At 35.9% G+C, this 27,912-nt stretch overlaps 1 pseudogene; it reads right to left on the bottom strand.

Moving 5' to 3' along the window:
• Positions 1 to 7,019: 7,019 nt before the first annotated feature.
• LOC137236003 (putative ATP-dependent RNA helicase DHX57) lies at positions 7,020 to 24,127 on the bottom strand (annotated as a pseudogene).
• Positions 24,128 to 27,912: the final 3,785 nt, after the last annotated feature.

The following is a 27,912-nucleotide window of genomic DNA, read 5'->3' on the forward strand; positions in this document are numbered from 1 at the left end:
ACTATGTCACAGTACATATAGCAACAAATGCAATTAATTATGTCACAGCACATATAGCAAATACAAAATCGTTGCAGAGCGATTAAAAACCACGTCCGGTCAGTACGACTGTTCGATCGGAACTTAAACCCTCATTAATACCTTTAATTTGATACCAATATCGTACAAACACATTCTAGAGTCACCCCTGGTCCACCTTTATGGCGATATTTCGAAACGGCGTCCACCTATAGAACTAAGGCCCACTCCCTTTTAAAATACTCATTAACACCTTTCGTTTGATACCCATATTGTACAAACGCATTCTAGAGTCACCCCTGGTCCACCTTTATGGCGATATCTTGAAAAGGTGACCACCTATACAACTACAACCACTCCCTTTTAAAACACTCATTAATACCTTTAATTTGATACCCATATCGTACAAACAAATTCTAGGGTCACCCCTGGTCCACCTTTATAGCGATATCTCGAAACGGCGTTCACCTATGGAACTAAGGATCACTCCCTTTTAAAATACTCATTAACACCTTTCTTTTGATACCCATATTGTACAAACAAATTCTATGGTCACCCCTAGTCCACCTTTATGGAAATATCTCGAAACGGCGTCCACCTATGGAACTAAGGATTACTCCCTTTTAAAATACTCATTAACACCTTTCATTTGATACCCATATCGTACAAACAAATTCTAGAGTCAACTCTGATCCACCTTTATGGCGATATCCCTAAATGGCGTCCACCTATGAACTATAGCCCACTCCCTCATAAAATACTCTTTAATGACTTTCATTTGATACACATGTCATACAAACACATTCCAGGGTTTCCCTCGGTTCATTTTATTATTTTCCCTTATGTTGTCACCATAGCTCTCAACTGAGTATGTAATGTTCGGTTACACCCGAACTTAACCTTCCTTACTTGTTTTAATTAAAAATAGACTCTTATCAACGCTGAAACTTGGCCAAATCCCTTTTAGCGTGGCTTGAAAAAACTTTTTGATTTAATTTGGCCATTTAGTGAACATTTTAGCGCGTTTTTATTGTGTCATTATAATTTGATGTGAAAGAACAAAAAATAATATGTTTGTAATTAAACGATTTCAATGAATTATTAGGTAATTCACAAGGTCTTATATTCCTCACATGCGCTACGATTTTAAACCTTTCATATCTGCTTTGTTGTTGTTTTTTATTATATAAAATTTGGATGAAAAACTACAATTCAGCAGCTTGGGTATATCAGATGCACTAAGTTATTGCACAATAATTTGTCGTTTTTTATTTTTTAAATTACAAAGAATTTACATTAATAAAAGGATAAGCGGCATACATTTAGATTTTTACAGGCTTTTATAGATGACCCTCCTTACGGATATACTTAAATACGATCTACAACAGAATGTGCTGTTCACGAGAGTCGTATTTAAAAAGATAGCATATAAGACAATAGGAGACCTAGTGAATTAACCACATATAATTATTTGCGATTAATGTTTTTGTGCCAATGTAGTAAATGTACCTTAATTGAGATTATTTCTTGTCACACATATGCTGCTGCAGTCACAAAAATTTTGTAGGCTGTATTGTTTTGGTGTAACTGATAACTCATTGCGTGCATTTTGTATTAGCAATATAGGAGTATTATATATATGACTACGAAACTGATTTTTTGTGTTTACCTTTAAAATTAAGTGTTTTTGTTCTTGTTTACTATCTTTAAAAGATATGCATTTAATTCAGAGGTAATTTATATAGACAAGTATGGGAAATTTTTAAATTTAAAATTAACTTAAAAGTTATAGCCTCAAAGTTATATTAAAATGATATATGTTTATTATTAGAGCTGGATTTCGATTCGATTCATAATCGATTTAATCGATCTTTTATTTAGAAATGTAGATCCGATTTTTTTTTTAAATCATTCGATTCTTTAGGCATCGAAGTTTTCATCACTATATACTTTACGGACGCTTGGGGAAAACACATATTCCGTAATTTTTGTTTTTATAAATTTAGCTTTATTGTGTTGGTGGCTTCGAGAGAAAGGAGAAAGATGAAGAAATTTCTTCGCACTTCTGGCAAGCAATATATATTGAACATGGGTTTATCTATTCTGTGGTATGATATTGTGTTCAGTACGAAAATGAAAACTAATTAATACCACATTTTTAGATTCTAGTAAGCCAATTGAAAGTGGCTCTGAAGGGGAATTCAATCTTATAAGTAATCCAAAAATTCGCAGATCTGTTGTCTGCAATTACTTTAGTCAAGTGCAGGGCGATTCTGCAAAATGCAAATTGTGCGAAAAAAATGCCAAAAAAGGTGGAAATACAAGCAATTTGTTACATCACTTGAAGCGGTCACATCCAACGTTGATGAAAATGTCTTCATCAACAGCTCCTATAGAAACCCTTTTTTGAACATAATAACACCAACATAAGGAAGTCTCAGTCTGTAGATGAGCGAAAAGAAACACAACTGGTTTGTTGCTTTGATTAGAATGATTGCCACAGATATGCAACCCTTTAGGATATTCGGATTCAGGTATTTTACACAATGCTTGGATCTTCGGTACGTTTTGCCTTCACGAGTAACATTAAGAAGCACACTTTTAACAAATATATAAAATGAATACTTTATATGACATAGACAGCAGCAAACATGAAAACAGAAGTGGAAATTTTTATGAAACTTCGTCAATTAAATTCCTTATTCCTTTTTATTTTCAATAAACTAAGAAAATACTTCCAAAAATTGTTTAACTGAAGCTACGCAAACCATGACACAGATTGCCGTATATTATCAGTTGAAAGTTCCGTATATCTCATTGATTAAAAAGCTGCAAAACGTATACTGAGAACATGTTAACTTACGTATGTAATAAATACTTCCTTTTTATATGACGCTGAACATAGATCGATTCTAATGCCGTAAACGAAGCGATAACATTATACATATTGTAATAATAAGTATTAAAGAAGAAAGTGTATTGGTTAATGTTTCCAAGGTTGCTTTACCTACATTTTGAAATAAAAGATTAAAAAAAAAGCGCAAAAAGTATGAAATTTCGGTGAAGACTATACTAATTATCTCACTCCGATGAAATGATCAAGTGAAGACCCATGTGGCATTCCTTGATGCTTCAAATTTTGTCGGCAAGCAACGAAACGGGAGAGAAATTGTCCACCTTGCACTGTTACAAAGAATAAGCAAAATTTAAATAAACTTTGTTTGGTTCGATTTAATCGATTAAATCGATTTTTTTCTAGAATCGAATCGAAAAAAACGATTCTTAAAAAAATCGAATCGAATCCAGCTCTATAAAATAATCAGGATCGAAAAAAAAATTGATTGAGCCATGTCCGTCCGTCCGTCCGTCCGTCCGTTAACACGATAACTTGAGTAAATTTTGAGGTATCTTCATGAAATTTGGTATGTAGGTTCCTGAGCACTCATCTCAGATCGCTATTTAAAATGAACGATATCGGACTATAACCACGCCCACTTTTTCGATATTGAAAATTTCGAAAAACCGAAAAGACAAAAGACAGCTAAAGCGACGAAACTTGGTAGATGAGTTGAAATTATGACGCAGAATAGAAAATTAGTAAAATTTTGGACAATGGGCGTGGCACCGCCCACTTTTAAAAGAAGGTAATTTAGAAGTTCTGCAAGCTGTAATTTGGCAGTCGTTGAAGATATCATGATGAAATTTGGCAGGAACTTTACTCCTATTACTATATGTAGACTTAATAAAAATTTGCAAAATCGGAGAAGGACCACGCCCACTTTTAAAAAAAAATTTTTTTGAAAGTCAAATTTTAGCAAAAAATTTAATATCTTTACAGTATATAAGTAAATTATGTCAAAATTCAATTCCAGTAATGATATGGTGCAACAAAATACAAAAATAAAAGAAATTTTCAAAATGGGCGTGGCTCCGCCCTTTTTCATTTAATTTGTCTAGGATAATTTTAACGCCATAAGTCGAACAAAAATTAACCAATCCTTTTAAAATTTGGTAGGGGCATAGATTTTATGACGAAACCTGTTTTCTGTGAAAATGGGCGAAATCTGTTGATGCCACACCCAGTTTTTATACACAGTCGTCCGTCTGTCCTTCCGCATGGCCGTTAACACGATAACTTGAGCAAAAATCCACATATCTTTAATGAACTTAGTTCACGTGCTTACTTGAACTCACTTTATCTTGGTATGAAAAACGAACGAAATCCGACTATGACCACGCCCACTTTTTCGATATCGAAAATTACGAAAAATGAAAAAAATGCCATAATTCTATACCAAATACGAAAAAAGGGATGAAACATGGTAAGGTAATTGGATTGTTTTATTGACGCCAAATATAACTTTAGAAAAAACTTTGTAAAATAGTTGTGACACCTACCATATTAAGTAGAAGAAAATGAAAAAGTTCTGCAGGGCGAAATAAAAAACCCTTAAAATCTTGGCAGGTATTACATATATAAATAAATTAGCGGTATCCAACAGATGATGTTCTGGGTCACCCTGGTCCACATTTTGGTCTATTTCTGGAAAACGCCTTCACACCACTCCCTTTTAAAACTCTCATTAATACCTTTAATTTGATACCCATATCGTACAAACTCGTTCTAGAGTCACCCCTGGTCCACCTTTATGGCGATATCTCGAAAAGGCGGCCACCTATAGAACTAAGCCCCACGCCCTTTTAAAATACTCATTAACACCTTTCATTTGATACCCATATCGTACAAACATATTCTAAAGTCACCCCTGGTCCACCTTTATGGCGATATCTCGAAAAGGCGAACACCTATAGAACGAAGCCCCACTCCCTTTTAAAAATACTCATTAGCACCTTTCATTTGATACCCATATCGTACAAACAAAGTCTAGAGTCACCCCTGGTCCACCTTTATTGCGATACCTCGAAAAGTCGTCCACCTATAGAACTAAGGCCCACTCCCTTTTAAAATGCTCATTAACTCCTTTCGTTTGATATCCATATTGCACAAACGAATTCTAGAGTCACCCCTGTCCCACCTTTATGGCGATTTCTCGAAACGGCGTCCACCTATGGAACTATGGATTACTCCCTTTTAAAATACTCATTAACACCTTTATTTTGATACTCATATTGTACAAACAAATTCTAGGGCCACCCCTGCTCCACCTTTATGGCGATATCTCGAAACGGCGTCCACCTATGGAACTATGGATTACTCCCTTTTAAAACCCTCATTAATACCTTTAATTTGATACACATATCGTACAAACAAATTCTAGGGCCACCCCTGCTCCACCTTTATGGCGATATCTCGAAACGGCGTCCACCTATGGAACTAAGGATTACTCCCTTTTAAAATACTTATTAACACCTTTCTTTTGATACCCATATTATACAAACAAATTCTAGAGTCACCCCTGTCCCACCTTTATGGCGATTTCTCGAAACGGCGTCCACCTATGGAACTATGGATTACTCCCTTTTAAAATACTCATTAACACCTTTATTTTGATACTCATATTGTACAAACAAATTCTAGGGCCACCCCTGCTCCACCTTTATGGCGATATCTCGAAACGGCGTCCACCTATGGAACTATGGATTACTCCCTTTTAAAACCCTCATTAATACCTTTAATTTGATACACATATCGTACAAACATATTCTAGAGTCACCCCTGGTCCACCTTTATGGCGATATTTCGAAACGGCGTCCACCTATTGAACTAAGGCCCACTCTCTTTTAAAATACTCATTAACACCTTTCGTTTGATGCCCATATTGTACAAACAAATTCTAGGGTAACCCCTGGTCCACCTTTATGGCGATATCTCGAAACGGCGTCCACCTATGGAACTAAGGATTACTCACTTTTAAAATACTCATTAACACCTTTCTTTTGATACCCATATTGTACAAAGAAATTCTAGGGTCACCCCTTTATGGCGATATCTCGAAACGGCGTCCACCTATGGAACTAAGGATTACTCCCTTTTAAAATACCCATTAACACCTTTCATTTGATACCCATAACGTACAAACGCATTCTAGAGTCAACCCTGATCCAGTTTTATGGCTATATTCCCAAATGGCGTCCACCTATAGAACTATGGCCCACTCCCTCATAAAATACTCTTTAATGCCTTTCATTTGATACACATGTCATACAAACACATTCCAGGGTTTCCCTCGGTTCATTTTCCTACATGGTTATTTTCCCTTATGTTGTCACCATAGCTCTCAACTGAGTATGTAATGTTCGGTTACACCCGAACTTAACCTTCCTTACTTGTTTTTAATATTTATGAGTGGGCAAATTTTATGTATTGATCAGGAATTTAAATAATTCACGTGTAGTTAAGTATATACATTTAGTATATAATAAAATCTTAGAAATAAACGAAAAATAATAATTTATAACAAGATTTTTTGTTGCCTTAAATGACTTTTGGACAAACGAAAGGTCCTAATATTATTATATTTTTTAAAAAATTATTATATATCCTAAAACTAACTTAAGAGTTTTGGTCTCGAACCGTTAATCTTTGTAAACGTATAGTAAAATTTACTCGGATCATAGTAGAATTCAAATGCAGTTATGTATGACAGAAAACCCTCTAAAATATGTATGCCGAACTTGTCAGAATAAAGCAAAGATAATTCAACTCAATTCGCCGTGCTGAAGAGTGTCAAGTCAAAAGAATATATGCATTGATTTCCATCAACTGACATATTGTTGTACTATGGCATTTTTATGATTGTGACTGTTTTTTTTTTGGCGGTGAAGTTTCTTAAAATGTTTTGACTTGGCAAATATATAAGAAACTATGCAAACCGATCGCAAAACCCTTTTCCAAAAGCCCGTCGCATGGAAGAAAAACAATTATCAAGAATCAATCCTAATTTTGATAAACCTTTAACTTATACTTTGTTTTACCAAAATTGATTGGACTTTAATACTCAAAAAAAAATTCCGAAAACTATAAATAAAAAGTTCAAAATTTAATTTTGAAAAATTGAAATTTGGAATTGTTGGTTTTTGAGGTTGGTTTGCATATTTTCAGCTACAAAATTCCTAGAATTTGTTTCTTAAACTTCCTGATATATGAGGAAAGGCGATTGAAAAGTGCCAACAATTGAGTTGGCCGATGATGGATGTAATGCAACATAGTCATCTTGACGTGTCTTGAAACGTAGATCTCTTGATGAATTCGCTTTGGTCATTGCACCACCAACAGCGGAAACGTAGGTGCGTTCAGGTGTTATGACTTTTACAATAATAGGATAGAGAGCAGCATAGAGTAAAGATATTACTAGACGATTATTGTTGCCATTTACATTTATGTCAGTGCCTGAAATGTACGAGCGAAGAAAGCATAAGTGGTATTGATATGTATTATATAGTTAAATTTGCTTACCCGTAAGTTCAAGTATATTATCGCCACAATTCTTACGCTTTCGCGGTATATTAACAGGCACAAACCCGATTGAAGCAAGTAATTCCAAGAATTGATATTTTACCGCCGATATCGTTTCTAAAGTTTTCATAGAGAGAAAGTGCTCGTCTGCATAATTGCCACTAGCAAAAAGCTGCAACGTTAGACTTCAAGCCATTGCTAAAAAAATAATGTTTTATATGAATAATGTTTTTTGAATAGCTGACATAAAACTAGCATCGAATAAAAATATGTGCTTATTTATATTAAATCTATATGTGGCTTCAAGCACGCCAAAGTACCTGACCATGGTTGTATGTATGTGTAGATACTCCAGTCATACGCTTTAATTGCAACCTAAGCACAAATTAAAATCACAAGTTTGATGAAAAATGCAGACGAAATTAGAGATGCATGTATGTATGTATGAACGAACAGATCAAAGTCACACGTCTGGTGAGGAATGCAGCCAAAATTAGAGATGAATTGTGTAAGTTGCATTGCATTCCTCCCAAACCGTGAGAATTAAAATATTCACGTCTGCGTCAACATCCTCCCCCCAGTGAGCGCAGCTCGATTACCGAGACCGTTTCTGGATTAAATGTTTATCGTAAAATCCATAACATCTCTAGAGTGCCGTGGCATTGGTGTGGGTCTTTCGTTCATATCAGATGGATTTATTACCGTATAACTGGGGACAGGTTGCTTCTTCTTCTCTTTGCATCTTCCTTTAATCACTGATAATACGAGCAGGCATACAGCTAATATCAATGCTGTGTATCCAACAGTGATGTGATGAGAATTATGTGCTTCAAGTTTGTTTGGCAGCTCCAACAAACGATGATTGGCCAACGCGGAATGTAATGTCGTTAGATTTTGTGTCTGCGCTGTATATTTCGAGTCATTCAACTTATGAAGAAGAGGGTTTAGTTGTTCTGTAGAAGCCACCTTGGAGATATCACCAAGTCTGACGTAGGATGAACTCAGACTACTGGATATTAACTCATGTGCTTGAATTGACACAAAACGGGTTTTAAGAATGCAGCCTGGTTTGACTGATAGCAGTCCAGATCCTTTTAAAATAAGTTGTTTGATAACGCTTCCACATACCACTGTTGCACGAGATGAAACTGATGTGACATATATGAATTGGTTGTCATGCTGTAGTGATATCCACGCAAAATCGTTAGGTACCTTCCGCAGAAGACAGTTTGATTGCGTGTTATTATTGAAAAGATTCTCCTCGCATGCGCACTTGGTTGATCCACGGTTGTAATGGATTTGAACTTTTGGGCATATATGTAAAGTTATGCAATTAATAACGTTTATTATTCAATTCAAAGTTGAGTATTCAAAAATAAGTACAATTAAAGTTATGGTTTAAAGTGGATTACAATTAAAGTAGGTTGGTACAGCGAATAATTATAGTAACGACGGCTGCTTTGGTCGACGGCTGATTACGACTCACTTGTCCGCTCGCTATTAGATTTTCTCCGAGCTAATTTACTCAGGCTGTGCGCTCGTTATTCGCCTTGAGTGTTTTACATTTGCGCTGCCATATGTGTTGGTATATGCGTGCTGTCACAGTGACTCCTCACCCGACTTACATTCGGCCACCCTGATTAGTAATCTGCCTCAGATGACAAAAGCTCTTCGTTGTTGACTGTATACTTCCAAAGTTTCATATTATCGCAACTCGTGGACGTATTACAGGGCCCCTCTACATCTGCCGCCTTTCTAACGTTGAATCGGCCATTTCGTTTAACTTGTGTGATTTCGTACGGGCCGAGATATTCGCTAGCCAGCTTTCGTCCGGCTACAAACTGTGTGCGTCGTATTGCTACTAAATCGCCGATCTTGTACCCGTATTCCTTCTTTCGTTTGCTATCAAACTGCTTTTTGTATTGGTTCTGAGCGCGCTCGATTTCGTGCCTCGCCTCTTGCCGCAAATTGTGCCGCCCTTCGTCGTATGCATCATATAGCTCCTGCTCGAGTAAAAGTTGTATCTGATCACTGCATGTGTGGTTCATTTTGACACCCAACATAAGTTCAAACGGCGGCCGCTTTGTAGACGCATGAGTATGTGAATTAATAGCTTGCTGTACTTTTGGAACTAACTTGAACCATTTTGAAGGTTCTTCTGCCGAGAGCTTTGCAATAATCGACATAACCGTTCGATTCACTCTTTCGATCTGTCCGTTTCCACGTGGGACCCCGGTAGTGCTCCAGATGTGATCAATACCCCTCTCCTTTACGTGCTCGGAAAACATATGTGCCGTGAACGCGGCACCTCTATCGGTAACTATGCGTGCGGGGTTTCCAAAAACCGCAGACCATGACTCTAGCTTCTGAACCGCTTCTTCGCAACCTGTGCTCTTTGTGGGGTACAGCCACACAAATTTGGTAAACGCGTCGACGATTGCCAAGATATATTTATACTGCTTTGAGGTAGCGTCCATTGGTCCCAGATGGTCAATATGCAACGTATGCAATGGTTGGTCACCTTTATCAATTGCGTGCAGATAACCCTCTTTTTTACCCAACTTCTTATTATAAATGATACATTTCACACAATTGTTGATTACCTGCGTAACTTTTTGTTCCAGGTGTGGTATCCAATAATTTTGTTGTATAGCATGCATAGTTTTTTGCACCGCAAAGTGACCAACATTATGAGCATCGACAATAATTTCTTTTTCCATCTGCTTTGTCTGCTTTTTGACTTTGGTGATGTTTTTTGAATCGCCTGCGCTTTGGCGACTAGCACGAGTCATATGCGTTGAACGGAATTTTTTTTGACCGATCAACGACCCTTTTTTTTTTTTTTTTTTTTTTTTGCGACTGAACTGCAACTGTAGAAGTACTGTTTTGCCCACTTCACTTTATTGCACTGCTTGCCTATTGTTCTTCAATTCGGCTGCAACTTACATAAGTTTGATTCAATTTGTATTAAGGTTCGGCAGGTTGAGCCCCCAAATGTAAAGTTATGCAATTAATAACGTTTATTATTCAATTCAAAGTTGAGTATTCAAAAATAAGTACAATTAAAGTTATGGTTTAAAGTGGATTACAATTAAAGTAGGTTGGTACAGCGAATAATTATAGTAACGACGGCTGCTTTGGTCGACGGCTGATTACGACTCACTTGTCCGCTCGCTATTAGATTTTCTCCGAGCTAATTTACTCAGGCTGTGCGCTCGTTATTCGCCTTGAGTGTTTTACATTTGCGCTGCCATATGTGTTGGTATATGCGTGCTGTCACAGTGACTCCTCACCCGACTTACATATATAGCTCCCCTCTTTGATGTCGACACAAGAGTGAAACTCTGAGACAGTCATTGGGAAGTATTGGTCGATGGATGTGTTTATTGAAAAAATTGAGGCGCATAGATCTATTTCAATCATCGTGCCATTGATCAAGTTGGGGATCGGCACTATACTAAATAAATCGTATCGATCGTGTTCCACCACCGGTAAGGTGATACTAAATAGCACATGCCTCGGTGTGATCCCACCTTTAACCTTCATGAGCTGGTATAGTTTTATTAAATCTTCCTGTTGCACCGGCAGTTCACATGATGTCGGTAATTGATCTTTAATTTTCCTGATTTCAAGTTGTAATTGTCTGGGGGTAAGGAGCAGTGGACTTATTTTTCCATGATGGGAGTCTATTAGAACGTCCAATATTGAAGGCTGGATTCTTTTTAGGTTGGCTGAAATAAGCGTTACCTGCATGGACAGCGATGAAAACATTTGAAAAGTTCTTTCTTGGTTTATCGCCCCAGTATCATTGCGTATTCCGTTAAGTATTTGGCTGATTTGTTGATCGATGATGTTGAATTTCTTTTCGACTGTTATTTGATCTTCCATTTCTTTCTGGATTGAAGTTCCGACAAATATTCGTTGGACCATTGCTTCCAAAATTCGCGTTTGAGGTTGGAGCCTAGTTTCCATCTAGTTGTTAGTCTCATGTTCTGCGTTTCGCCACGCCCATCTAACTGTGCATTGATTGGCTTTCCTATAAGGAAATGGCCTGGAGTTATAGCTATACGATCGTTAGGGTCTTCGGACATTGGTGTTATTGGTCTGGAATTAAGGATCCCTTCCACCTCTATGATAACTGTATCCAATTCTTCATAAGTAAGGGATGCTCTAGAGGTTCTTCTGGCTAGGAGATATTTTGCCGATTTAACCGCCGCTTCCCATAATCCGCCAAAATGTGGACTTCTCGGAGGTATGAAGTGAAATATAATTCCTTTTGTGGCACATTGTTTAATAATAGATTGACGTGACGAGTTGTTATGCACCGCTTCGTTGAGTTCGGTAAGCTGGTTGCATGCGCCTACGAAATTTGTTGCGTTATCACAATACAGATTCAAGCAATGTCCTCTTGTTGTCCCAGGAACTGAAGTAAATTTTTTGCGTTCCATGTATATAGTTTCGCCTATTTTTGTCATTTCCATGGAATATTTTGATAGCCAATTATCTTCATGCTCAAGCAGTACTTTGGGCCCATAAAACCATAGGCTGCAGTTCTTGAGTTTTTCCGGCGGCAATTCTCGTGATATAACGTCATCTGGGTTGTCTTTTGAACCTATATGGCGCCATTGTTCAGCGATGGTGTGCTCCTGAATTATGGCGATTCGGTTTGCTACGAATGTTTGGTAAGATGCTGACGACGAGTTAATCCATGCTAAGATCATCTGAGAATCTGTCCAATAGTATGTGGGAACATCTTTAAGTCTGTTTTGATCCTTGTGCTTAATTGAGCTCCAAGCACTGATGCACAGAGCTTCAGCCGCGGAAGAGTTTGGCGCTTCAAGGGTTCTATTCGTAATTTTGCACACAGCAACCTTACCATCACTGGTCCATCGTTTAATTCCGACCTTATATATATTGCAGCCCCATATGCCTTTGCGGATGCGTCTGCGAATACATGTAATTGTAGGTTTGCTGCAATGTGTCCTTCTAACACGTGCCTCGAAACTTGCATGTTGTTTAGTTTTTCTAAGTCACCTCGGAATGAAGTCCATTTTGCATTAAATTCTTCTGGCAAAGGTTCAGTCCACTTTCAATTGTCAGAGATCTTGAACAAATATTTTTTCCGTGACCACTATAGGTGCCAAAATACCCAACGGATCGAAAAGTCTAGCTATATCTGAACTCACCGACCGTTTGGTTATTACATTGCAATCTGCTAGACACACCTTTACGCAAAATCGATCAACTTTAGGCATCCATGTCAAACCCAAAGTTTTGATGGTTTGACTGGTCTCATTTTAAAGTCTACATCAACTTCCTGGTCCTACACACCAATATTTTGCTGTAATTGTGAATGATTCGAGTACCACTTTTGTAGGTTGATGCCATGTTTCCTTAAAATGTGTATTAGTTGCTGTTGAATTTCAATTGTTGTATTTAAGTTGTCTTAGCCACCAATTCCGTCATCCACATAAAAGTTGTCCTGTAGAAACTGGGCCCCCAGCGGATATTGTAACATATTTTATATTGCAATTTTTTGTAAGCACTTCGTCGCCAAATATGGGGCAGATCTAGTTCCATAAGTGATTGTGTTTAATTGATAATGGCTTATTGGCATGCTTGGATCCCTTCGCCAGATGATGAGTTGCAATTTCCAATATTCCGGATGAATGAGCATCTGTCGATACATTTTCTCGACATCTGTGCTGAACATGTACTTAGGCAACCGAAAACGAAGGAAAATTGTGAAAAAATAGCTCTGAACAGTGGCACCAGTGTACATAAAGTCGTTCAGGGACATTCCAGAGGTTGTCTTTGCTGATGCATCAAATACTACTCGTAACTTTGTAGTGCGGCTTTCAGGCCTCGCAATGCAATGGTGAGGAATGAAGTACCTAGGCTTCTTGATGGAATCAATATTAACTTGTGTCATATGACCCCAACCTTTCATATTCCTCCATAAAATTGACGTATTGACTTCTTGTCTCAGGAGATTTTGACAATAAGCATGAGCAAGTTGAGCATAAACCTTCCATTTTCAGTGATTGTTGTATTCTGTGCAAAATGAGTTTCGCACTGTTTTTAAGTCGTAGATAATTGCTTTCCTGCAGCTGCAACATTCTCAAGTTCCCATAGCCTAGCAAAGGCAGCTTCCAAGTTGAAATCGTCGTCGGTGCAGATTCCACATATTGCGCTCGTGATGTAGTTGGAACCAACTTTCCCGGCGACGACCCATCCCAACACGGTATTTTGCAGGATGGGTAAATCTTCGGATAGTTTGATCTGCCCCACTACCATCAACTGGTTGTAAAATTCGGCACCCAGTAGTATGTCAATCTTGTCAGGATGATTAAATGATGGGTCGGCTAGCGTAATGTTAGCAGGAAAGTTCCATCCTTCGATATTGATATCTTGTGAGGGTTGAGGAGATATGATGTGAGGTAACACTGCTGCCTCTACCCGTGTGGTAAAACTGCTGATGCGTGAATGTAACGCAATGTGGACTCGATGTTGCACTTTAGTGTTACTTGAGCCTATACCGTTGATAGAAATTGATGATGGTTTCGTTGAGATACCCAGTCGCTTAACCACTCTCTCCGTAACAAAGTTCACTTGTGAAGCTGAATCCAAGATTGCACGGCACTGAGCTTCTGTCCCATTGGCCCTGACTTTCACCATGGCAGTACCGAGCAACACATACGTGTTTGTCCTTGATTGTTTTGAAGTTGCTAGCGATGTAGCTTCTTCGTTGGAAATTGTTGCTTTGATCGTTACAGGTTTGGCATTTCTGGACTCATTTGGTCCTGTAGGAGTGGATGATAATTTTGATGTGTCTTTGCTTGTATCCTCGAAATGCAACAAGGTGTTGTATTTTTTTTGCATTTTAAACAACTTCTAAGTAAACAGTGCTTGGAAGAATGTCCAGCTTTGAGGCAGTTGTGACAAAACTTTTTCTTCTGTATGAACTCAAAGCGCGCTGATGGAGGTTGTTGTAGAAGTTGTCTGCAAGCGTCGTTGTTGTTCTTTGCCGTTACTGAAGTGCTTACCTTTGCTTGAGGGAGGGTACTTTGACACCCATGGCTTCCATGGATTGGAAGTGCTTCTCCAGAAATTGCAGAAACTCTGGAATTGTTTGTACTTCACGTAGTTTTGATAGCGATTGCTCGTAGCGCAAACGTGTTGGGTGATCTAATTTTTTGAGTAGGAGTTGGAGCAGCAGCGGATCCCATGTTGAAGTGTCTATTTTGAGGTTTTTTAGCGCTAAAAGACACTCTTTCGTGGTGTCATGCAGCTTCTTAATGTTTTCAAAAGATGCGCCGCCCGCAGAACTGAGTAACTCTTTTATAAGTTTACTAACCAGCAGCCGCTTGTTGTTATAACGCTCTAGTAGCACGTACCAGGCAGCCTCGAAGTTTTCGTCTGTCGAGGCAAGATGTTTAATGAGGTTTCCAGCCTCCTCCAACACGTGAGTCTTCAAATAATACATCTTTTGGACTTTTGATAGTTATCGATTTATCAAAAGTTGCGTAAACAAGTCATAAAACTCTTGCCACTTTAAATAATTTCCATCGAATTTTGGAATAGTTATCTTTGGCAATGAGACTGATGGATTTTTGTAGGGGCCTGAACAGTGCATTGCTTGCGAGTCACTCTCCCCTTTGTTGAAACTGACCGAACTCTTTCCTCCAGGGCCACGAATTGCCTCATGTTGTAGCCCTCTTGAGTTGGGTCCTCGAACATTTCATAGATTTGGAAATGAATATCCTCGATGTTCGTCCATAATTTGTCAAGCGCCGGATGGCATCTAGTTGAAACTGTGTCATCTAACGCCCGTTGCAATGACGCCATCATTACCCTTGCCTGCGTACCAATTTAATGAAGCTTTTTGTTTCTGATTGTTGTACAAACGGCTGCTGGGGTTGTTTTTGTATTTCGACTACTTGGGGCTGTGTTTCTGCCGCCTGAGTTTGAGCCAACTGAAGGGCTGTCTGTATTCTGAAACCACATTCATTATGGAGTGGTAATACTCGTCAGTGAAGTATTCGTGGTCCATAGGCAGGTTTTCAATCAACCGAATTTTGTTATCTGTGGACTCAAATTTCGCCCATTCATCTTCCAACCTTCTCAGCCTTTCTTCATAGTACTCTGACTGTTGCTTTCTTGTTGCAGAGTCCTTCTTATAGTTGCGAATAACAGCTTCTATATTGCTGCCGGTTACTTTTTGTTGACTAACTAAATCACTGACGGCTGCCATTATTTGTTCTCGGGGTCACCAGAATGTTTTGTATGAATAATGTTTATTGAATAGTTGACTTGAAACTAACATAGAATAAAAATATTCGCTTATCTATATATTAATACGCTAACAAAATTTCCATACAATCAATTGATGTGCTGTTTCGCATACTTAGCATACGTAAAATCATATAAAAGTTATTTGAATCGATTCGTATTGATCAGCCGCAGGACATAGGCCTATTTTTGTTAACAAATATTACTCTATTTGTTTATAATTAATAGAAACAGTTTTTTGTAAATTCGAACAATTCATACAAATATCGTAATTCATTATCGTGCACAAGCGCGCCATCTTTGGGAACAATTATCTAAGTTTGCTAATGCGAATTTCAAAGACCTAAACCTTTATGCACAAGCGCGCCGTCTTTGGGAACAGTTATCTAAGTGTTTAATGTGAATTTCAAATTTTATGTATCCCCGCTAAATTCGAAGGCACAAATGTTTCACCTGCATACAAATATGGTTTCCCATTGTTGCCGCTTACCTATAATAGGCTCTACCAAAATCCTAAAAAATTGTTCCAAAATAATTTATAGCGTACCAGAAATCTTAAATAGAATTAATTTTTGACCGGCCCATTTTTTGTGGCCTACACGTAAATACATAAGTCTTTATTTAACAGATTCTTTGTTTTTTATTTTAGTTGTTTTCAAAAAAACATGAAATCACAAATAATGAGTTAACTTTTGTTGAAACTAACTAATTTATTTATAACAATTAATGGCAAATTTGCTCGAAATTGTTGTTGCATTTGCAGATTTAATCCTCATTTTAGATAAAGTACGTCTTATATTGAACGAAAAAAAAAAGTTACAAAATATAACATTAAATTTTTTATATTGCCTTTTATGCTAATTTATTTTAGTTCTTATTTTATTTTAATATATTTTTATTTTAATATACATTACATTTTTTATATTGCCTTTTATGCTAATTACGAAACAAAAAAAAAAGGTCCCAAAAATTTTTTTGATTTTAGGTCAGAGCGGCAACCGGCATCATAGCGGCCGTCTTGCATAGGCGGTATATTACCCACTATCTATATATTAATACGCTAACAAAATTTCCATACAATCAATTGACAGGCTGTTTCGCATACTTAGCATACGTAAAATCATATAAAAGTTATATGAATCGATTCGTATTGATCAGCCGCAGTGCATAGGCCTATTTTTGTTAACAAATATTACTCTATTTGATTATAATTAATAGAAAAAGTTTTTTGTAAATTCGAACAATTCATACAAATATCGTAATTCATTATCGTGCACAAGCGCGCCATCTTTGGGACCAATTATCTAAGTTTGCTAATGCGAATTTCAAAGACCTAAACTTTTATGCACAAGCGCGCCGCCTTTGGGAACAATTATCTAAGTGTTTGTTGTGAATTTCAAATTTTATGTATCCCCGCTAAATTCGAAGGCACACATGTTTCACCTGCATACAAATATGGTTTCCCATTGTTGCCGCTTACCTATAATACCTCTACCAAAATCCTAAAAAATTGTTCCAAAATAATTTATAGCGTACCAAAAATCTTAAATAGAATAAATTTTTGGCCGGCCCATTTTTTGTGACAAATTTACCTACACGTAAATACATATGTCTTTATTTAACAGATTCTTTGTTTTTTATTTTAGTTGTTTTCAAAAAAACATGAAAACACAAATAATGAGTTAAGTTTTGTTGAAACTAACTAATTTATTTATAACAATTAATGGCAAATTTGCCACAAAATGTTTTTGCATTTGCAGATTTAATCCTCATTTTAGATAAAGTACGTCTTATATTGAACGAAAAAAAAAAGTTACAAAATATAACATTAAATTTTTTATATTGCCTTTTATGCTAATTTATTTTAGTTCTTATTTTATTTTAATATATATTCTCCTATTTCAAATTGGTTTATTATTATATAACTGCAACTTGACTGAATCGGAAAATTTCACGTTTTATATTAAACGAAACAAAAAAACGTCCCAAAAACGTCTTTGATTTTAGGTGAAAACGGCAACCGGCATCATAGCGTGCATAGTCAGTATATTACCCACTATATTTATTATTAGGCTAACTTTGTTGGATTATATCTGTGGTCACAAACCATAATCTCCTAACTCGAGTTAGGACAAAATTTAGTTATTAGTGCCAGCATGTTCAGCGTAATCAATTCTATGGGTCATCCACTTTTTATGTCTGTATCTTTTTTTAGAAAAAGGTTATTAAAAAAAAACCTAACAGCTTAAGTTATTTTTTCGCTTGGTTGTTTTGGCATAAAAGCCTAACTCATAAACTCTCCGTCAAAGTATCCTAGCTCAAGTTAAGCATTTTCATAATTTATTTCCTTTGTGGGGCATAACAGCCTATTTCAACTTAAGATTGTAACTTATTTTTTCCATTACGGCATATATAAATTTAAGTCGTTATTACAAAACATAGCGCCAAATATATTTTTTTTGTATCTTGAGTTAGGATGTTGTTCCGAATTACAATAACCGCCATTGGCTAGCATAAATTAAGATAAATTATTTTTCAATAGGAAGCCATGATTTTGAAAATATTATATTGAATTACGTTCTTATTTCAAATTTTATTTCAAAAAAACCTGTACCTAAGTAGACATAGGTTTTTGGTATTCAATAATATATTTTTTTAAACGAATCATTAAGTTGAGTTAAGTTGTGTCAGAGAGTTGTGCAGCTTATATAGCAATTATTTAAAAGTAATATTTGTTGTGGAAAGTGATAAAAAAATGTCCGACAGAGCAGCAAAAATGGTTGAATTGGCTAGGTCATTGCCAGAGCGTCGAAACAACGAAGGTAAGTAAATAAAATTAATTAAATGAAATAAGGTTGTCCTTGTTATTTTGCAAATCAAAATTATTTGCATGTAATTTGAAATATGAAAGAGTGACATAACCCCAAGGCCAAACATTTTTATTATCGCACAACCAACCTTATTTCTAGTGTCGTTTTTAATATTTTAAATAAAAACGTGTAAGCACCCTCGGAATTTTAAACATTTTCGTCTTTAGATTGCAATGTTGTATTTACCTATAACCCAAACAAAACACTAAACAATTGTTTTCAATTTTACTATAGTCACTCTTGGTACAAGTGGAACATCTCATGTCGAAAATGCCAGCACCAACATTCAAAAATACCGAGATGCTAACGAACCAGAAAACTTTATTCCTGAAAGGCCTTGCGATGGGCGATTCCAAAATTATTATTCCAATTTTGTTCCATGTGTACAAAATGAAACAATGTCATCAATCCTAGGAATCGATTTTAATTTAACTGTTATTGAAAGTAAGCATTTTACGCAGATTATGCCAGAGTTTAAACGTATTTATTACTAAAATTAACGAGGGTAACTTTTATTTTAACTAGGTTTGCATAATCCAAAAAAACTTAGTCATGAGGCACATGAAGACGTCCTTCCTCATAGTGGAGAATTTGACTCAGACAACTCCATAAGGGATCCGGACTTTAATTTATCACGATCTGCTACTAGTATGGATTGCTCATCAAACGACGAAGAAACTTCTCACCAGCGTGATAATTTAAACGGCCTTGCGAAACCAAAATCAAAGTCAAAGAAAAAGCTTCGTCGTGACCTTAGAAATAGGCGAAAATCATACACAACGTGTTCAGGTAGAATAGTTAAAGCCAGGGTCTGCAATCCATCGTTTGATTTATGTAGAAACAAATGCAAAAAAAATTTACAACTGAATAAATAGAATCTCTATTTAAACATTACTGGTCCCTGGGAAGTTATGACCAAAGAATTTTTACATTGGATCATTAGTAGCTGTTGGGGATAAAAAATGTGACACCCTATGCAATACAGTAGAACGCAGACGAAATCGAGAAAATTCAATGCAATATTCATTCCAGATTAATAGTAATACAATCAAAGTATGCAAAAAGCATTTTAGACAATGTTTCGATGAAAGTGATAGCTTTATTAAATCGGTCGTTAGAAAAAAAATTTGTTGTCCGTCTATGCAATTCAGTGATCATCGAGGCAAGCATACTCCTACATCTAAAATTGATACTTCAATGGAAAATGAAATTAAAGAACACATTTTAAGTTTCCCTGCATACGAAAGCCATTACAACCGGCGCGATACTTCTCAAAAATATTTACCTGCTAGTCTCAATTTATCGTCTATGCACCGCCTTTACAAGGAAAAAGTAAGCAATCCAGTAAGCCTTTCTAAATACTCTGAAATTTTCAAAACTCTTGGTCTTAAATTTAAAGAACCTAAGGTAGACACTTGTAGCACCTGCGACACTTACGTTGCAAAAATAAAAATCGCTCTAACCGAAGATGAAAAAGCTTCATTGATTGAGCAAAAAGAAATTCATTAAGCTAAAGCTGAATTGGCTTATGAATCTAAACGACAAGATAAAAAGCGCTCGGTGGAATCGAACACTATTAAAAGTTTTGCATTCGATTTACAGCAATGTTTACCAACACCTTTTCTTCGAAATTCTATCAGTTTCTTCAAAAGACAACTATGGACGTTTAATTTAACGGTTCACGATCTTGTAACTAATGCAGCAAAATGCTTCATGTGGCACGAAGCTATGGCTAGACGTGGTGGAAATGAAATTTCCTCGTGTCTTTTTAAATTGTTAAAAATGTTGCCAGCAGAAACGAAAACAGTTACATTTTATAGCGATTCGTGCGCAGGGCAAAATAAAAATTCGTTTGTTTCTGCCATGTTTATTTCATTTATTTCCAACGCGTCTACATTGGATCACATTGACCACAAATTCCTCGAACCCGGCCATACACATATGGAGTGCGATAGTGATCACGCCCTTATTGAGCGAAAAAAAAAAAACAAATGTCGAAATTGAGACCCCAAGAGATTGGTACCAATTCGTAAATACTATTGGACCCAAATTGCAAACTATTGAAATGCAGCCAAATGATCTTTATAACTTTTCGGACTTATCCAAATCAAAAATTTCTTGGAAACGTTTCAATGAGGATGGCGAAAAATTTGTATGGCACGATATTCGATGGCTTCGTTATACCAAGATGTCCAACAAAGTCCAATACAAAACTTCATTAGATAATGAAGAACCATTTAAAATCTTAAAGGTGGGCAAAAGAGGGTGTTCTATAAAAGGATTTGGAGAAATACAAAATATAAAGAACTTACCATGCATTTCTAAAGAAAAAAAGAAAGATCTTATGGACTTGAAGCAGTTTATAAAACCAGAATTTCACTCATTTTATGACAGCATTCCCACAAGTATAGAGCAGCTTAATACCCATCCCGATTTGACGGAGTGTGACAGTGACGAAGATTTTTGAAATAATATTTTTATGTATTTATAATAAAAATATGTACATGTGAATTTTTAACTGAATTGAATAAAATGGATCCTTAATATTGATAAAAATTTTTAATTGTAGTTCTTTAAACTATGGGGCATAGTTATAGTTGAAAAAGAATATGATTTTAAGTTAGTTAAAGCTTTTTGACACAATAACTATAAATATGCCCTTATATGTCTGTATTCCAGTATTTTTGAAAATACCGCATTTCAAGATTTACTATATAAAACTGACTTAAGTGAATAAAATTAATAAATTAAAAGTAAGGAATAATAGCACAACTACACATAAGATTTCAACTTTAGGCACTTCTAAACATTTTTTTATTCGGAATAACAGCCCAACTCAAACTAAGAGATTTTAAATTTTTTCATTCAACAAGCCATAATAGCCTAACTGCTTTTTTCCTTTATATCTTTCAAATTAAGCAAAAACATAACAGTTTGCTTGCAAAGTTAAAAAGAAGACCGATACACCTTGTGTATTTATTAAACGATTAGCAATAAATATCATACCATGATTTGCAGTAATGATTTGATACTTTAAATTGCTATCCTGAAAATATTGAAAAACAGACTTAGGCGATTATGACTTGTGACCACAGATATATCCATTAATCGGATGCTTAGACCCCATAACCCTAATTTTTTTGTGTCGCTTAAAGTTATGAAATCAATTTTATTTTAGTAAATATGTTTGCGTGAATAACTTTAATGTTTTTGTTTGTTTTTCTTTTCTTTCTAATTTATTCTGCTTTGTTATATCTTAGTATTGTATTGTTCACAGACGATAATTTTTATGGTAGATATGGTCATATATATTCATGAAACGGAGTGTTTACAAATTTAATACAAATTAATTACGTACATAGATCTCAATGGGAATCCCAACATTAAATATCCGAACATTAGAATCTTCATATTTCCACAATGATCACATTAAACCCCGGAAAAAGTCTAAGTGCACTTATTGCGTTTTTATATGGAACTGTTTGTTCACTTCACTTAATTTTTTCGCAATTTAAGTACTTTATTTTTTTCTTTAATTAAACATTTTTTAGTAAACTCTCTTTCTCATTATATAATTTTTTTATATTTTTATTTTATTTTTTATGAAGGTATCCTCTATTGTACTCGAAATTTGTGTTTTGTGTCACACTTACATATTAGATATGTATTTATACAAAATTAAACGGGTGGCGTGAAATAGGTTAAATTCCTTTAGCAAATTTCTTCGTTTTTAACTAAAAGTTCGTGTTTTTTGAATTATGACACTATTGAAGTAAATGGGCGATATATGTATATGGGTTATATAGGCCTACTGGGGAACCGAGCTCCCAAAACTAACTTCGGTAGCGCGCCAACGGGGAACTTCCGGGTGGTGTGGAAAAGCCTATTTTTCAATTCAATTTCAAGTAATTTCACCATAATTCTATGTCAATTTCATTTGGTTTGACATAATTTTTATATTTTTGTTTAAGGAGCTCCATACCAAACCACGTTATAATTACACCTGAAACGTTTGTAGAAAATTTAAGAAAATACAATCAAAAAGTACACAGTCTTAGATCAAATTAAAAATTTTAAAGAAAAAGTTAAGTAAGTTAGACCAGTTTGCTATATTGCTGAGTTGAAAAAAATACACGTTGGTCGAATTTCGACCACAGGCGATACTAGTTTATATTAATTCTCTATGTGACTTCAAGTACGCCAAAGTACCTGACCATGGTTGTATGTATGTGTAGATGCTCCGTTCACACGATTTTATTGCAATCTAAGCCCAAATTAAAATCACAAGTTTGATGAAGAATGCAGACGGAATTAGAGATGCATGTATGTACATATGTATGTATGTATGTACGAACAGATCAAAGTCACACCTCTGGGGAGGAATGCAGCCGAAATTAGAGATGAATTTTGTTAGCTGCATTGCATTCCTCCCAAACCGTGAGAATTAAAATATTCACGTCGGCGTCAACAAATAATATTATACTTTGTTTTTTTTTCGAGTAATAATACCTAACTGAATCATACCTTATACACAAATAGCATCACCAATAGAAAACTCCCTTTTACGCTTCTCAGCCTCAGCACACTTACTAAAAGGACTAAAAAAGGATGATTTGTGACTCAAGCATGCAGCAACAGTCGGCACACTATCCAAACATTGTAATACAGCGCCATACAACATAAGTTTATCGATACGTAAATCAACCGATAACGCAGACAAATGATGTCCGAGAGATGTTGAATTTTGTGTTTCACCCAAAGCTCCAACATCTTGTAGACGCCGTACAGCTGATAAAATATTTGCCTCCGTTGGTGGTTCAAGTGTGCGACCTAAAACTTCGAGAGTATTTTTTGCAATAATGCATGGCAGGGTTTTTATGGGTAATACTAACTACTCTAATGGTACACGGTGTATTTCGGTTACTGGTTGTGCTAGGAAGTTGTGCCTAACACAGTGTCCCGTGAAGAGATGTATACAAACGCCAGGCATGACACGACAGGCACGTCCTTTACGTTGCAAAGCATTTGCACGTGATACCCAGACTAATACTAAGGATTCCATATTACGATTGGAATCAAAACGTTTCTCTTTCATTAGACCAAGGTCAACAACAAATACACAATCATCGATGGTGATTGAAATTTCAGCAATATTGGTGCTGAGCACAATTTTTCGTTTGCCATTTGATGCAGGACGGAAAATAAGCGATTTCTCTTCGCGGGTAAGCGATGAGTGAAGTTGTATGCCAATGAAGTTACCGCCCCTGTACGGAATAAAAAATAATAGTGGAATAATGTTATATGATTAATATCATAAACGCACCGTTTTTTCAAACAACACACTATCTGTAGGAGCTTCGTGTATCGCTTGTATTTCCTGCAGACCTGGTAGAAATACTAGAATTTTGCCTTCTTTCAGCCAATCATGCTCACCCTCCACAATAAATTTAAGCACAGATTCTACCAATTCTGGATTGATTTTCATTGGTTTCATTAAACAGATACTTTGACAACTTTTCGTTTTTGTCATCAGTGCTCTAGGTGTTTAATTTTCAATAGTTAGATATGAGCAAATAATTGAAAAGAAGTGAAAGTAATCTATAGTATTTGAAATAATCGATCAAGAATTGAAAAACGGTGTACTCGTTGCCAAGTACCAGTAACAAATAATTGTAAGTGAAAATTAAATTTTTTAATTACCAAGTGTATTCATTACTGCGCAGCTCTGGTAATAAATCATGCAAAAGAAGGGGTATTTACTTACATTTAAATTTCTTTGCTGGGATTGCCGCCGTAGAGGAGTTTTTGTTTTGCACCTCGAATTTTTTGAAAATGTGCTCAAAAAGAAAAATATGTTAGTGAGTAAATAAATAAAAGTAAGGAAGTAAATAACTACATGGATGTATGTAGAATTGGAATTAGAAGAAGTTTATATCTTAGAGGAATACACATCAATTTGTATTCGACATCATCCAGATAAAATTCTTCTACAGTAGGCGAAGGAGCGAGGTCGTGAGAGCATATTCCTAATGTAGAGAGTTGATAGGTTCTGTGAAAAAGCTGTCTAAATTCAGTAATTTCTCTCCTTTTATAACATTACTATTTTGATCTTTGAATTCTACTATTTCCACATAATCTTGTGATTTCAGCGAACAATAATTATTTGGACGTTGTGTGGATAGCATATATACGTCAAAATAAAAACTGGTTATGTAATTATCTTTAGTCTTAAATTCTGAAAATTTTGAATCAGTGATGATTGTTTCCTGCATTACCATATTTGTCGTAATATTTGTCTTGGTTGTCTTATAATCTAAGAGCCCGTGACTGCCAGACCTTCGTCATTTTATAAAAGTTGACATTTTGCCAATGCATACTTCTAACTGAAGCAGGATCGTTGGTCTATTATAAAGCTTGAGTCATAGTGGCTTTAACAGATATCGTGCAAGAATATTGCAGAAAAATAGACCATCCTTTCGTCATTTTATAAAGACTGATTTTCATATATGGTCTTCGTCACGATAGAAGAAGCAACTAGCCTCATTGCCAGACACTTTCCATAGTGGCTTTGTCCAGCCAGACACTTTTTATAATGCAATACTGTACTTTTTCATAAAGCTAAATACTTTTTCATAAGCTGAAAGTTTTTTAAGGCAAACAAAATTTGAAAACTTTTTTTAAAGATTTTGTGTTTGAATTTCAGTATACAATTGCTTCGATGTTCTTTGAAGTTTAGAAGGATTAAAAGTGTCTGGCTAATCAAAACCACTATGGAAAATGTCTGACAATGAGGCTAGTGGCTTCTTTTATCGTGACAAAGACCATATATAAAAACCAGGCTTTATAAAATGACGAAAGAAAGGTCTATTTTGCACTGACTATTTTCTCCAAACACAGAAGCATAATTTTATTTATTTATTACAGCTTAATTAAGCCTAGCTTATATCTATTTACAATGTATATATATATAATAATCTTAACTAAACTAACATATAATTCTAACCTAGTTATATCTATGAACTACCGTATTGGACTGAACTGTGGCAGACCTCCGAATCATGCCAACATTATTTTGATGCCAGTTATCTCTGGTATGAAGGCCGTTTACGAATAAGCAAGAAGGCGACATCCAAACCGCGCTGCACTGATATGATCGAGTGATGCGTTGCAGTATGTGCTTCGGCGACTTTTACGAATGTTCGTAAAGCGCGAAGGCAACATTCGAATGGCGATGCACTGATATGATCGAGTGATGCGTTGCAGTATGTGCTTCGGCGACTTCTATTGTATGCGCACGAGAACTTGGAAGTGAAATTGTTGGAAGACGCTTCATATCAGAATACTTAGCAGGCATACATTTTTGTTGATTCTATGGAAGCCTGCCTATACAGTACTAAATTGGTAGTGTTTTGCAATGAATATACAATTTTTTTTGAATCTATTGGCATTACATGAATTGATATCATTAGGTAGCTCGTTATAGCATTTTAATCCTTTATAATACAAGTTACATTTGTCTGCTTCAGTTTTATAAGCAGGTAGGTTGAAGTTATTTTTGCTTCGATTATTTACAGAAAGCATATCTTTTACATATTTGATATTACTCTTTAAGTACGCAGGCAAATTACCGTCTATTATGTTCTTAATAAATTTCATAGTAAAATAAAAAAGTTGTTGTCTAATGCTAAGCTAATTTAGAGCAGAGTGCATGTCGCTGATAGGTGTGTCATAGCGTTTTTTGAGAATGAATCTCATAGCTCGGTTCTGTTGCTTTTGTAGCTTGTATATCTGACTAACTCGCAATATGAAAAATATAGTCGGGCAGTAAATAAAATGTGGTTCGATTATTGATCTATAAACCATTACTTTGTATTTCTTATTTAAATATTTGCAGTTTCTCTGTGTGAAATATATTTTTTTAGCTATTTTTCCCACTGTATAATCAACGTGCTCATTGAAATTGAGTTTATCGTCTATTTTTATTTCCAAATATTTCATGGTATTAACTTTTTCGATTAATTCGTGGTTAATGTTTAAATTTACTATTCCGGAAATTTCTTCTGGAAATGGCCATAAATTTGGTTTTGTTGACATTCAGTTTAAGTCTGTTCACGCATAACCAATCATAAACACTATTCAGATCTTCTTGAATTTTATTATATATTTAATTTATATTTTCTCCACTAAGCATCAGTAGTGTATCATACGCGAAGAGTTTAATATTACAGTTATTGGAGAGGGTGCGAATCAAATCAGAAAACGTATTTTCAGCGTATCCAATTGCTGGTAGTAATGCTAAAATCTATATTTATTTAATTTATTAACAGTTCAAGATATTTTACAAGATTCTTACACTTATATTTTTTCGTGATAAGACGTGCCCTTCTCCAATCAAGTTAGAATCGAAAAAGAGCGAATTGTATTCACGAACGTAGGGAAAGCAATTGACAGCTCAGCTAGGTAAATGCAAAGCAGCGTAAAAGAATTAAATGTATTGTAAACGTAGGCAATACATTCATAGCTAAGCAGAAGTTAGGTAGCGCAAAGAGAGCGAATTGTATTCGCGAACGTAAGCAAAAGCAAACTCAGAAATACAACGCCGTTCAGTCTCGGTGTACGGTGTTAAACTGGAAGCGGCGTAACATACTCCCTCCTTGAACTTCGTGCTGCTCCGCTGTACGTGGTTCACTTCGCACATCAAGCTTCGCAAGCTTAACAACTGGCCTGGTATAAAATCCTTCACTGGTTTTGATTACAGCACTGCGTACCTTACCGTCAGTTGATTGATTGACGTCCACCACGATCCCACTTTTCCAAGTATTTCGTTTAACGTTTTCGTCAACGACGATCACTATATCCCCAATTCGTATAGGGGTAGCGGTTTTGTCGAACCATTTTGTCCTTCTTGTCAGCCAAGGTAAATATTCTCGTAACCTTCTTTTCCAGAAATGTTCAGCCAATTTTCCAGAGATTCGTAGGTTTTTATTCAGTGTCGCATTATCAGTATCATCAAAGCAGAATTTTCTTTCCCCGTTTGAACTACCCAGCAGAAAATGGTTAGGCGTAATCGCATCTGCCTCTGGTGCTTCAAGCGGAACGTATGTAAGTAGTCTAGAGTTTAAAATGAACTCCACCTCTGCCAAAGTCGCTCTAAGTATATCTTCCCGTAGATTAGCCGGAGGTAATATGTTCATAAGTACAGATTTAACAGAGCGTACCATTATCTCCCAACAGCCTCCCATATGTGGTGCTGCGGGCGGTATAAATTTCCATTTGATGTCCGGGTGGCGGTCTTTGAGTTTATCGGCTGACAGT

The sequence above is a fragment of the Eurosta solidaginis genome, unplaced genomic scaffold (genome assembly GCF_040869045.1).
Source record: "Eurosta solidaginis isolate ZX-2024a unplaced genomic scaffold, ASM4086904v1 ctg00001153.1, whole genome shotgun sequence".
NCBI classification, from domain to species: Eukaryota; Metazoa; Arthropoda; class Insecta; order Diptera; family Tephritidae; genus Eurosta; species Eurosta solidaginis.